Source organism: Haematobia irritans, chromosome 2 (genome assembly GCF_050003625.1).
Source record: "Haematobia irritans isolate KBUSLIRL chromosome 2, ASM5000362v1, whole genome shotgun sequence".
NCBI lineage: Eukaryota > Metazoa > Arthropoda > Insecta > Diptera > Muscidae > Haematobia > Haematobia irritans.
In genome coordinates, this window is record NC_134398.1 from 115212452 (window position 1) to 115227671 (window position 15220).

Sequence of the window (15220 nt, forward strand, 5' to 3'; positions counted from 1 at the left end):
ATCACTTCGCCATCGTACATCTCATCGCTAAAATATTAACTTTAATTTAAAAGTTTTAATAAACAAACACCAATATATGTCTAAAAAAAACAAAATATTCCATACCTTTATATTCCCTTGTTACATACTTGCTAAAAAGGTGCAACAGCCCACGCCAACGCCAACTATACAACTGAAGCATGCCAAACAAAACCAAGCAAAACAAAAACATTCCTACAACAACAAAAACACATGTGCCTTCATTGAAAACAACACCTCATCCAGACAAATAAACCATTCGCGAATAATAAACACACACACAAACCACTGAAAGAACAAAAACAACCCCACGCTCAGATATACACAACATCCCCATCACTCGCTGCCATTTCTCATTATTGCATTGCATGCTCTCACTCTCAAAAAAATTTCAAGTAACATCATCTTTACATTAAACATATTCCACTTTGACGAGAAAGATCTCTGTACTATGCATTAGTTCATCGCATCTGTCCACAATTTAATCTAAAAACAATACTCTTAAATGCATATCAGTATAAGAACGATGAAACGTTTAACTTAAAATTATCAAAAACTTCATGAAATGATATCTACCCATTTTTGACGAAAATGTCTATAAATTTAATTACATGTGAACTAAAAATATTTCATTGGGAAATTTTTTACCAACAATTATTAACCATAGGAATTGTCAGTAAGAAATTGCTATCCACTTTCAAGTTCATTTTTCGTAAAAAAATATTTTCTCAAACGAAAAAATCTTATGGTAAATTGCACTTATTATTTAGAAAATACTTTACATTGCACAAGTAGTTTTATAGCATGACAAACGAATTTTTAACTACCAGTTAAGAAATTTTTTAAGGAAATTTCCATCGTATTTTGTAGGCCATGAACTAAACGATTGCTACTTAGAATTTGTAAAATTTCCTTTCGAGTAGTTAATTTTCGTTGAAGATACGAAAAATGAACTAAAATTCTGGAAAATTCTTGTAATAAATTATTGTAAAAATCTTCTTAAATTTACGAGACACTTTTTTTTCTGTGTGAATAGCCAAAAAGCGTTGTAATATTACAACGCAATTAGAACTAGAGAGCCAAATTTCAACCGGATCAGATGAAATTTGCTTCTCCAAGAGTAGAATCTGTGGATCGGTTTATATGGGATCGGATGAAAATTGAACCTCCAGGAAGCTCCGAAAAGTAAATCTGGGGATCGGTTTATATGGGGGCTGTATATAATTTTGGACGGATGTGAACCAATTTTTCCCCGATTGTTAGAGGTATATTAATACCACGTATCAAATTTCAACCGGATCGGATGAAATTTGCTCCTCATAGTGACTCTGTGGATCGGTTTATATAGAAGCTATATATAATTTTGGACCGCCATGGACCAATTTTCACGTACCAAATTTCAACCGGATCGGATAAAATTTTAACTTCCAACACACTCCCGAAGTCAATTCTGGGAATATGTTTATTTGGGGACTATGAACAAATTTTTGCATTTTGATTGGATGCCATATACTAACACCATGTACCAAATTTCAACCGCATAGGATGACATTTTCTCCTACAAGGGACAACAAATGCAGATATCGAAGTCCTAATCAACTTAGACGTTAAAGTAAAATTGTAAACCTATGTATTTTCTTTTTCTTCCAGAATTTTAAAAAAGATCTTGTGAGAACTGTCCACCAAGCAACAAATTTAAAAATAGATTTTGAAGTCCTAACAAGTTTTTTTTCAAATCTGAGATAACAAGGTTAAAGGCATTCTAATAGGCCTGTTAATGTGCCCAAAGCTTAATTCTCCAAAAAATTCTATGCACAGTTTTACCAGACAACAGTTGGTTGCTTTAACAAATTTTGTCAGTTATATTCTAATAGTAGATGGGATCGAACAATTCGGTTGGCAAAAAATTGGTTAACACTTCAAACTTGTTTTATGTGTGTATGCAGTTCTAATGGGTAGCAGAAATTTCGGTAAAACTACATACTGGGGCTGAAAATCTCGGGATTTTGGGACTAGATTTATCCTGAATCCCGGGATTTTTTGGCACTTAGATTTCATACCCAACAAATTGAGTTAATAAACATTTATGGTACACCATGAAAGTGCTTTTTAATTTACTCTTATGTTCCTTTATTAATAAAATCGAATTAAACTAAATTGGTTTAACGTACAACAATTTTTTTGGCGCTGTAGATTGTTATACCCTCCACCATAGGATGGGGGGTATATTAACTTTGTCATTCCGTTTGTAACACATCGAAATATTGCTCTAAGACACCATAAAGTATATATATTCTGGGTCGTGGTGAAATTCTGAGCATGTCCGTCCTTCCGTCTGTTGAAATCACGCTAACTTCCGAACGAAACAAGCTATCGACTTGAAACTTGGCACAAGTAGTTGTTATTGATGTAGGTCGGATGGTATTGCAAATGGGCCATATCGGTCCACTTTTACGTATAGCCCCCATATAAACGTACCCCCAAATTTGGCTTGCGAGGCCTCTAAGAGAAGCAAATTTCACCCGATCCGGCTGAAATTTGGTACATGGTGTTAGTATATGGTCTATAATAACCATGCAAAAATTGGTCCATATCGGTCCATAATTATATATAGCCCCCATATAAACCGATCCCCCGATTTGGCTTGCGAGGCCTCTAAAAGAAGCAAATTTCATCCGATCCAGCTGAAATTTGGTACATGGTGTTAGTATATGGTCTATAATAAACATGCAAAAATTGCTCCACATCGGTCCATAATTATATATAGCCCCCATATAAACCGATCACCAGATTTGACCTCCGGAGCCTCTTGGAAGACCAAAATTTATCTGATTCAGAAATGAAATTTGGTACGTGGTGTTAATACATGGCCTCAAACTCCCATGCAAAAATTGGTCGAAATCGATCCATAATTATAATAGGCCCCATATAAACCGATCCCCAGATTTGACCTCCAGAGCCCCTTGGAAGAGCAAAATTCTTCCCATTCGGTTGAAATTTGGTACGTGATGTTAGTATATGGTATCCAACAACCATGCAGGAATTGGTTCCTATCAGCCCATATAGCTCCCATATAAACCGATCCCCAGATTTGACCTCCGGTGCCTTTTGGAGAAGCAAAATTCATCCGATCTGGTTGAAATTTGGTACGTGGTGCAAGTATATGATATTTAACAACCATGCCAAAAGTGGTCAATATCAGTCCATAATCATATATAGCCCCATATAAACCGATCCTGAGATTTGGTTTTGGAGCCTCTTGGAGGAGCAAATTTCATCCGAGTGAGTTGAAATTTGGTACATTGTGCTAGTATATGGTCGTTAACAACCATGCCTAACTAGGTCCATATCGGTCTATAGTTATATATATCCCTCAGATAAATCGATTTCCAATCACACAAAAATTGGTCCATATCAAGTTCATAATTGTATATAACCCCCATATAAGCGACCCCCATATTTCAATTCTGGCTCTCTACGTACCGTGCAAAAAGTCCATGTCGATTCGTAATTATTTGTAGACTTGACTATACATAACTTTTTTGTCTAATATATGCCACGTATGTAAAGGGTGATTTGTTAAGAGCTGGATAACTTTTTTTTAAAAAAAAACGCATAAAATTTGCAAAATCTCATCGGTTCTTTATTTGAAACGTTAGATTGGTCCATGACATTTACTTTTTGAAGATAATTTCATTTAAATGTTGACCGCGGCTGCGTCTTAGGTGGTCCATTCGGAAAGTCCAATTTTGGGCAACTTTTTCGAGCATTTCGGCCGGAATAGCCCGAATTTCTTCGGAAATGTTGTCTTCCAAAGCTGGAATAGTTGCTGGCTTATTTCTGTAGACTTTAGACTTGACGTAGCCCCACAAAAAATAGTCTAAAGGCGTCAAATCGCATGATCTTGGTGGCCAACTTACCGGTCCATTTCTTGAGATGAATTGTTCTCCGAAGTTTTCCCTCAAAATGGCCATAGAATCGCGAGCTGTGTGGCATGTAGCGCCATCTTGTTGAAACCACATGTCAACCAAGTTCAGTTCTTCCATTTTTGGCAACAAAAAGTTTGTTAGCATCGAACGATAGCGATCGCCATTCACCGTAACGTTGCGTCCAACAGCATCTTTGAAAAAATACGGTCCAATGATTCCACCAGCGTACAAACCACACCAAACAGTGCATTTTTCGGGATGCATGGGCAGTTCTTGAACGGCTTCTGGTTGCTCTTCACTCCAAATGCGGCAATTTTGCTTATTTACGTAGCCATTCAACCAGAAATGAGCCTCATCGCTGAACAAAATTTGTCGATAAAAAAGCGGATTTTCTGCCAACTTTTCTAGTAATAAAATTTAATGATTTGCAAGCGTTGCTCGTTAGTAAGTCTATTCATGATGAAATGTCAAAGCATACTGAGCATCTTTCTCTTTGACACCATGTCTGAAATCCCACGTGATCTGTCAAATACTAATGCATGAAAATCCTAACCTCAAAAGAATCACCCTTTACTAACTCACAATTTAGAAAACGATGTTAAGAAGTTTTAAGATACCACAACCCAAGTATTTCGATTGTGGATGACAGTCTTTCGTAGAAGTTTCTACGCAATCCATGGTGGAAGGTACATAAGATTCGGCCTGGCCGAACTTACGGCCGTATATACTTGTTTTTACTTAAAATATTTAAAGCATCCCGAACATTTCGGGATCCCGAAAAAATCCCATAATACCGGGATTCTATATTATGAAATCCCGAATCCAGGAATTTATAAAAATCGATGCCGAATGACAGTCCTACTGCATACCAGTATCCTTTATACAAACACACTGTGCCACAGTGTTCTTAAGTCATTAAAACATATATTTCATCCACAGTGCATTTCCAGCTTATAAGACCATATGACTATGTTAACCGAAATAGTCATAAAAGAAATCGTACGTTGTCTTGGCTGCAGCTCACGCTCTCGTACGTCATTTATTTTAGTTTGGGCTTTCCAGGGAGAACATCTATGGAAAATAAATCGGTTTTAGTATCCAACACTTATATCGTAAAACGATTTATTTCAAATCTCGATACATACATAACATAGCTAAAAACTCATTTGCATAATAAATTTTACGATGATAGAATAAAACTTGCAACACTAAACATCTCATCGACAGAAGCTAAAAAACCCAAGTAACAGATGGAATTTGTTGTAGGCAAAATATTCTCTTTGATATTATTTTTGTTCGTTGTTTATTTGCTGAGAAGGCAATATAGGCATTTGGGTTTTTTTCCTAACGAATAAAAAAATATGATTTTATTACTCAACTATCAAACGACTACAATTGACTTTATTTGAAGCTTATGTTGTTGGTTTTTGTCATAAAAATGTCAAATCAATCGCATGATACTCCTTCGCTCACTAACATTTCGACGAGTGACATATATGTATATGTTTGGGTAGTTTTTCCAGAAATCCACGCACCACCCTCTCTTCGGAGAAACTATTCAGTGTAGAGTTGCCAGTAATTTTTTCGGCATCCCAAATTTTCTGGAGTTTTTGCAAGTATTTTGAGTTTGGCTTACATATTTTTCTGTTCTTTCTGAAAACGATTCAATTCTTATTTTTGGTTTTTATTCTTATTATTAGTTGCATATTAAATGAAAGTATCTTTAAAATAAGCGTTATTGTTATTTTTTAATAAATAAAAAATTGCAGTATACAAAGCTAATTTGTATTAATTCAATTTTGATAAAAAAAACACATGCAACTTAATCAAATTCAACTTTATGAATATAAAAATAAATACAAAATATCTGCTCAACAAAGGACTTTAAAGATTTTCTTTATACTAGGTACACTTTCGTACTCTTGTGTTAGTTCTTTTATACTTCATCGGTTTAAATGAATATCAAGACGTCCAAAATTTCATAAGATAAACGCAATCGTATCTTTTTCCCGGTATAAGATGAAGAAAATCATCTCTCACAGTCGACACTATTCAAAAGGCCGTGTACACCGATTGAACAGTTCAATTTAAATATAAAAAATCCTTAGAAAAAAAACAACAATTTAATAAATTGGAATTAAGTTTTAGAGATCCTGAAAAGCCAGAAAATAGAATATCCCGAATGCGATCCCTAATGTGATATTAGGGCTGTTTTCTTTTAGCACTGGATACCCTTAGCGCTGAAGGACTAAAAGAAAACAGAGTACTCGTTTATCCAGGACATCTCCAAAAACATGCAACACTGTCATCGGCTGTTTAAAAACAATCACAGAAAAGAAGTGAAATCTTGCAATTTTAATGAATATTAACTGTTGCGTTTAGTTATGACACTGTACCACTTAGAATTTCATGTTTTTAACTAAATTAGTCACAATAAATCGCTATTGTGAATCAAAGAAGCGTCACTTTATCAAAATACAATCTGGCAATATCGTCGTGACTTGCACTGATGAGATGTTCTGGAGAGCACACCAGTGCAACGATGTTGTGGATAACCCATACAAATTTTGCATCCAGTGCTAAAAGAAAACACCACTATTGAATTGCAAAATACAACTTTTCTATAATTTTCTATATATAATGGCAGTATTTGTTCGCCGTCCAACAATAACATTTTGTTCTTGAAACATGCTTGGGTTCACCATGTTTCTTCTCTGTTGTAAATATTTATTTATTATTAATTATCACTACGATTGATTTGAATGTTCCAAGATATTAATGTGAAGGTCCAGCTGATTTTATCTGTGTAAATAAAAAGAACATTAGGTGTGTAAGTACAACCATAGCGATAGGCGGTAAGAGAACACTTGTTCATGTGTATTTCTCGCGAAGTAATACCGTGGCGGCTAGCGGCGTGCCCAAAATTAAAATCTATTCTAATTCTTTGGCAGAAAATAGTATAGTGTTGCCATCGCTTATCAATTTTTTTTAAATTCATCACTAGGCATTGTTGTTGCCTGTCCACGTGGACATTTTTGATTTGAACTCAACAAAAAACAAGATATTACATGTTTTTATTCAACTCGTTTGTTAAATATTGAAAAATCAAGCTATATTGAATCAAAAATCAAATCAAAAATATTCGGAAACAAGAAAAGATGATTTTTTTGCCGAATGCTTCACCTATCGTTATAGTTATATTTACAAACTAAAAAATATGGCTCCGTAGCAAAAAACAGAATCTTACCAAACCCAACCTAGCCCAACAAAAGTTTTCAGTTCAACATCTTGTTAAGTTCGAAAGTAACACAAACGGATCCATGTAAGCATCTAGTCTTACTTTTGACATTTTGTGTCACATTAACATACTCGATACAAAAATAGAAATTTTATTTAAAAATCGTACAACAATAATATTAAAACGAATATTTATACAGTCGATCTGGCAACATTGCGTCGACTATAAACTCACAACCCAAAATACACAACGTGTTGCAGACACGCCTTTGCATCACCCTGACCCGACTATTCACTACTTTGGCTTACGACTGTGACACAGACCATCAATTTTATGATTGTTTTAGGGATCAAATTCTTAACGAGATTTGTGACGAGAGTGCTGTTGGTTGGTGTCTTTGTGGTTGAGTTACTTTTTTTCTCCGATTGTTGTTTTGGATAATGAATGCAGCAGTATTTCCTCTGAAATAGTAGAATCATCAGTTAAAAGGCAAAGGCTAAGAGGAAATGTCGTCGTTGATACTCATTTGCTTTTAGATTTCTACTAATAGTCATTGTATTGAGCCATATAGGTAGGTGTAGAACTATTAGGCAGAATTTCTTTAAATAACAACGACTGTTAATTGAAGAAAATTGAAAACAATGATGTGGTTCCTTATGGATGTATGAAGAAATCCTAACCTATTGTGCGTTACGAATAAAACAATACAATTTTGTGATGAAAACCCCTTGAAACTAAGATCCTTTACCAACCTCAAGTTTGAGGAAGAAAACAAAAACAACACATTTTCTTCAGAATTTCGTCCTTTTAATCACGACATACCATTTAGTTTTCCTGTTGTATTTGGTATAAACATTGAATGTAGTAAGCGTATGGCCAACCGAAAATACAAAAGAGAACAATAATCGATCGTTCAGTTTGTGTTGGTAATTATTCTTTGATTTAATCATGGAATATTAACACAAACTCGCGGGCATTATAAAATGCGATATAATCATATCCTTTCTGGGGTTTGTTTAATTTATTAATTTAATTAAAAAAGAACAATTTATTTGATTTTGAGTATAATTTTTGTAAATTAAATTAGATATAATGCATTTGGACGTCAATTGCCTGTTTCGGTATCAGGCTAACATGTAATATAATAAGCAACGATGAGCCCGTCGTAAAACTAGGAAAAACACGACTAATGTACGCGTTAGAATTGTTGTTGTATCCTGGAAACCAGTTTCTGTTAATTGTCATATGTTGTAGTTGACTGTAGAAACAATAAGCATTGTTCGACTGTTCACCACTTAGGTGAATTCTAACAAATTAGCTTTCTAAAAATAAATTTCGTGTTGTTGCATTACTATGTAACAAAACGAAATAAAAATAAGATTAAGGGACTTGTAAGTTATATGAAAAGATGATGTACAGTGGGAGAAAAGATGATTCAATTTGTAAGAGGAAATTTCCCAAATGTTTTCTCCATAAGGAGTTAGCATAAAGGGCCCAAAATTGAGTTATCTCTCCCAGCCAGATCTATACTAAAGGCTGTGGAAAGGTTCATTCGCCCGAACCGAAACATGTACAGTCCAGGCGTGTATAGATTTGTATCTGGCGTTTTCTTTTCAATGGCTCTATTAACCATGTTCCTTAATCTATATCTGTCCATAAAGCTCGAATAATAATTGTATAATTAGATATAATGCATTTGGACGTCAATTGCCTGTTTCGGTATCAGGCTAACATGTAATATAAACATAATTTCTTTTAACTTATTTTATTTATATTGAAAATCTTTTAAAAATTCGAACATCTCTATATATTATAAATCCCGGATCCATACCGTATCTTTATGATTACATAACTTTTAGCCGATCGGCTCGAGGATGTACAATTACGACACTCAAAGAACTTCTAAAATAAATTATGTTTTATATTCAAACTTCTATCAATATACGCACTCTTAGAAAAATATGTTTTTCATATGTTCCGATGTAAACAAAATGTGTTGCGGGCACAATTTTAAAACACAATATATTTAAGTGCAAACATGTAATGTTCCAAAACTAACACTAAATGTTTGGGGCATCTATGTTAATATGTTAGAATATATTATGTTTGGGGAATGAATGTTTCATAAAAATCATATGTGTGAATGCAAACATATATAAATTTATAAATTTGGACTAAACATACATATATTGTGATATTTTATTCAAAGCGACAGGGAGAGAGAGAGTATAGAGAAAGAAATAGAGATGGAAACCGGGAGAGTTGACAAAAGATTTCAACATAACATAGCGAAAGAATCATAAGAGAACAATTTATGTGAAACCGCTTGTATGTTGTTTCGGAAAATTTTTTTATGATAAGGGCAAAAATTTGATGTGCTTAAGTCTAAATATTATTTAAATTGAATAAAGAGAATGGACATTCGGAACCAAGAGAAAAGACATTTGAAAAACAAACAGCATATGTTTTCGCCTTGAGAGCAGTATTTTATGTATGTGTGGACATGTGTTTTGTTTATAATTTTGGCATTATGGGCACACTTTTTTTCTTGGTTCGTTAAAAGAAATCAGAGGTCTTCATAAAAATAACGAAAGGGCACTATACTCTTTTTAGAGTTGGGACAGTAAAATGAAATAAGGAGGAAATAGTGAAAAATTACACAGTAAAATGTATAAAAACAAAGTTTAGTTCCTCTTTATTAATAAGTAGTCCACGAGGAGTTGACGGACACCTTCAAATGTAAAAGCGGGTATTAAGTTCGAGTTTTGCAGCTAAAACAATTTAAAAAGTTTATTTTCTTTAAAATGAATTATTAATGAAAAATAAAAGGCATTTTAGAGCGATGGTACACAGAAAAAAAAGTGTCTCGTAAATTTAAGAAGATTTTTACAATAATTTATTACAAGAATTTTCCAGAATTTTAGTTCATTTTTCGTATCTTCAACGAAAATTAACTACTCGAAAGGAAATTTTACAAATTCTAAGTAGCAATCGTTTAGTTCATGGCCTACAAAATACGATGGAAATTTCCTTAAAAAATTTCCTAACTGGTAGTTAAAAATTCGTTTGTCATGCTATAAAACTACTTGTGAAATGTAAAGTATTTTCTAAATAATAAGTGCAATTTACCATAAGATTTTTTTGTATGAGAAAATATTTTTTTACGAAAAATGAACTTGAAAGTGGATAGCAATTTCTTACTGACAATTCCTATAGTTAATAATTGTTGGTAAAAAATTTCCCAATGAAATATTTTTAGTTCACATGTAATTAAATTTATAGACATTTTCGTCAAAAATGGGTAGATATCATTTCATGAAGTTTTTGCTAATTTTAAGTTAAACGTTTCATCATTCTTATACTGATATGCATTTAAGAGTATTGTGTTTAGAGTAAATTGTGGACAAGCGCGATGAACTAATGCATAGTACAGATATCTTTCTCGTCAAAGTGGAATATGTTTAATGTAAAGATGATGTTACTTGAAATTTTTTTGAGAGTGAGAGCATGCAATGCAATAATGAGAAATGGTAGCGAGTGATGGGGATGTTGTGTATATCTGAGCGTGGGGTTGTTTTTGTTCTTTCAGTGGTTTGTGTTTGTGTGTGTTTATTATTCGCGAATGGTTTATTTGACTGGATGAGGTGTTGTTTTCAATGAAGGCACTTGTGTTTTTGTTGTTGTAGGAATGTTTTGGTTTTGCTTGGTTTTGTTTGGCATGCTTCAGTTGTATAGTTGGCGTTGGCGTGGGCTGTTGCATCTTTTTAGCAAGTATGTAACAAGGGAATATAAAGGTATGGAATATATTGGTTTTTTAGACATATATTGGTGTTTGTTTATTAAAACTTTGAAATAATAGTTATTAATATTTTAGCGATGAGATGTACGATGGCGAAGTGATGATAGCTTAGAAAAAAGTTATTAAGAATGTTCAATATTTAGGAAAAAATGCTGAAATGGAAAGTATATTGATCTAATTAAATTTTTATTATTCAATGTAAAAAATAAATATTCAATTTCAGAGTAACTCCAGATGAATTTGGAAAATTATTTGTTACACCTCAGCGTATAGTTTAATGATAAATAGGTAAGAGTTCTTTTTCAATGCGGTTTTCTTTTAAAAAATAATATTCTTTATGTATATTATTATTTGTTAATTATTATTATTATTATTTTTTTTAACAAGTTTCATGTTTTTCTTGTAAAAAAATATTTAATTTCAGAGCAACCCCAAGATGGATTTGGGCATATTTTTATATTCATCCTCAGCGTATAATTTAATAGAGAAGTGGTAAGTTTTCTTTGGATTTCTTTTCACTAGAATATTTACATTTTTATGACCTTTTTATTATAAAAATTACATGTTTTTAATATCCTATTTTAGTATTACATTAATCAAATATTTTTGGAAACCAATTTAATATTTTTATTGTAAAAAACAAATATTTAATTTCAGAATAACAATTTGGAAATATTTTTATGAATTGGTAAGCTTTCTTTAACATTCTTTTAACCAAGATATTTAATTTTTTTATGCATATTATTTCTTTAATTAGATTTTTTGGAAATAAATTGAATGTTTTCTATTTAATGTAAAAAATAAATATTTAATTTCAGAGTATCCCCAAATGAATTTCGATAACTTTTTAACCTTAGCGTACAATTTAATAGAGAATTGGTAAGTTTTATATTAAAACTTTGGCTTTCTTTTGTCAAGAATATTTATTGTGTTATGTCCTTCACATCGATAACAACGCAGTTTTATGAGTTAATATATTACTTAATTCATTATTTCTCTAATTGTTTCAGGTACAAACTTTATGGGGTACGTTTATCTAAGAAAAGTTGAATTCCTTACACCATTTAATAAAATGCCCCCAAATATGGTAAGTTACAAGCTAATTTAAAGAGATTAAAAATTATATTTTATTACATGTTAATTTTTAACAATTTTCATTATTCCTTCCATTTTTTTCAGCAAGATATGTGAATATACTAACGATGAATAAAAAACTAAGGAAAAGTCAAAATGTCCAAATAGCGAGTTAAAATAAACTACTTTCTTGTTCCGCGTGGTCATAATTTTTATTCACAAAAACATTGTATTAAGAACTTTCATCATAAGTTTTTATAATAAAGTACTTTTGCTTAAAGACAGTTGAATTTTAATGTATGAAAATTTTCATAATAGTAAAACGGGTTGTTGTTCCTTTAATTATTTAATTTCTCTGTACTGTGGAATGATTGATTTAAAAATAGTTTAGTCGTCGACATTTTAAAGAGACTGTTAACCACTTTTTATTATCGGGTTTAGGCCGGTATGCACCTCTAGCGAAAAATTTCATTCCCATAAGAAATGCATTGCTATTTATGCTAACGAAATTTTCGGTAGCGTTCAATTTCGTAAGCTGGTACGCACCTCTAATGAAAATAACAGGGTTGTCAAAAGCATATTTTGGCAGCAAACATTTAATTTATTACAATCATTGTTTGCGTAAAAGTTTTAAAATATCTGTAAATAATAAACAATGTATTTGAGGAATATTTGGAACATATATTAACAATTTTTAAAAGCGATTAGCTGGTTTAAAATTTGTGTACACAGCCCTGTTTTTTTGTTGTAGACTTAAATACATTTTTGCTACCGAAAATTTCGCTAGAGGTGCATACCGGCCCTTTCCCAAAAATAAGCAGGTAAACCAAAATAATACTGACTGACAATCCCACGGCGGCGGGTTCTACGCACCGGATTGACCCGATGGATACCAGCTATCGGCCAGCGGCTGCCACCTCAGTGTACGTGTTGTCTCGTCCGTTTTTTCGTGTTGGAGAAGGTGCATCCCGGGGAGCCTTCTCCGCCTGCTTTTGGTCCGAGCCGGGATAGAGGAAAACCCCGGACCATGGTACTGTGCCGTCTGCCGAAATCGAATTCACCATCGCTCGGTTTCGGTGAGGTGTAACCGGTGCATGGAATGGGTGCACTTCCGGAACTGCTCCGGCCTAACATCGCTGCGGGAGTATAGTCAAACTGACTTCGTGGCAGGATGCTGTGCCAATGACAGCAGCAGTGGGTCATCTGATTATGTGACCCCACCGACTTCTCCCGCACAACAATATTCTCCGCCGCAGCATCTTACACCGAATATTGTTGTACCAGTTCCGGAGAGTGCATCATTTTTGCAATTTAATTGCAACGGGCTCCGTGGTAAGATTAGTGAGATCGTAGACTTTATGAATCGGAAAAGGATAAGGGTCGCGGCGATCCAGGAAACAAAGCTGAATCCCACCTGCAGCCTACGACATTGTGATGGGTACAATGTCCTACGGAAGGATCGCACAAGAAATGGAGGTGGTGGCCTGGCTTTCATATTACACCGTTCCGTGCAGTATAGACCTATCACGCTTGTGCTAGACACTAATGACCCGTACATGGAATGTATGGGGGTAGCAGTTAAGTGTGGGGCTGCCGAGATAGAGCTATACAATGTGTACATACCGCCGGTTGGTAGCTGTGCTCCTGGTTATAGCCCAAACATTGAGTGGTTGTTGAGCGGGCATAACCGATTGGTTCTAGGAGATTTTAATGCCCACCATGAACTTTGGCATTCTCTCCTGGGTAATGACCAGAGGGGCATAGCTTTGGCAGAGCAGATAGACGACTCCACATTTTGCACGGTGAACGAAGAGGCCCCCACGAGAATTATGGGTGACTGCAGCAGTTCGCCAGATTTATCGTTAGCATCGCCTGGTCTGATAAATGACGTCTCCTGGCAACCCGTCATTTCATTGGGTTCGGACCACCTCCCCATAATTCTCACCATCAACCGACCCTCCGATTTCATAACCTCTGAACGCCGGACGTTTATTAATCAAAAGAAAGCCAACTGGGAAGGCTTCAGAGAATACACCGATCGCCGCTTCAGTGAGCTCCCGTCCCCCTCACATGTTCATGTTGCCCCAGAGGGAGTTCCGGGACATCATCAACGCAGCAGCCGCTCGCTTCATACCCGCTGGTCGAATTGCCCAGGTGAGGCCCAACTTCCCAGCCGAAGCGGCGGGACTCGCAGACGAGCGTGATGAACGCCGTCGTGCTAACCCTGCTGATCCTAGAATCAGAGAACTAAATCTAGAGATTAGTAAGATAGTCGACGAGCACAAGCGGAACACTTGGTTAGAGCACCTGAAGCAATGTAACTTAGGAACAGGAACTGGTAAATTGTGGTCAACAGTTAGAGCCCTCTCGAACCCCTCCACAAGGGATGATGGGATTTCAGTCACATTTGGCGACGTGACTGTGACTGATCCGAAGAGGTGCGCCAAATACTTCAACCGACAGTTTGTCGAGCATCCCGAGAGTGATAGAGCGAAAAGGAGAGCCACCCGTCGTGTACGTGGTCTCCGAGCCGATGACACACCACAATTTACTGCAGCCGAAGTTACCAATGTCATCAACAGCGCGAAACCATCTAAGGCGCTGGGCCCTGACGGAATTTCAATGCTAATGCTGAAGCATCTGGGAATACTGGGAGTTGAGTACCTGACCAGACTCCTCAATTTGTCTTTGGAATCACACATTATACCCGATGTCTGGAAAATGGGAAGGGTGATTCCACTACTGAAACCGGGCAAAGATTCGAGCAAAGGTGAATCGTACAGACCGATATCCCTTCTCTCGCCAGTAGCCAAGACACTTGAGGCATTACTCCTCCCCAGCCTTGTGGAGAATTTTCCAGCTGCCCACCATCAACATGGATTCCGTAAGGTACATAGTACGACAACAGCCTTACATGCCATTTCGACACATATTAATAAGGGACTTAACCAGCCCAGGCCGTGTCACAGGACGGTCCTCGTGGCGCTTGACCTATCGAAAGCATTCGATACGGTCAACCATGCCACATTATTTGAGGACATCGAGAATACGTCCCTACCGGCAGGAGCGAAGCGTTGGGTGCTGAATTATATGTGTGGACGCCAGTCGTACGTGGAATTCAGGGACAGAAAGTCAAGACCGCGTAGAGTTAAACAGGGAGTT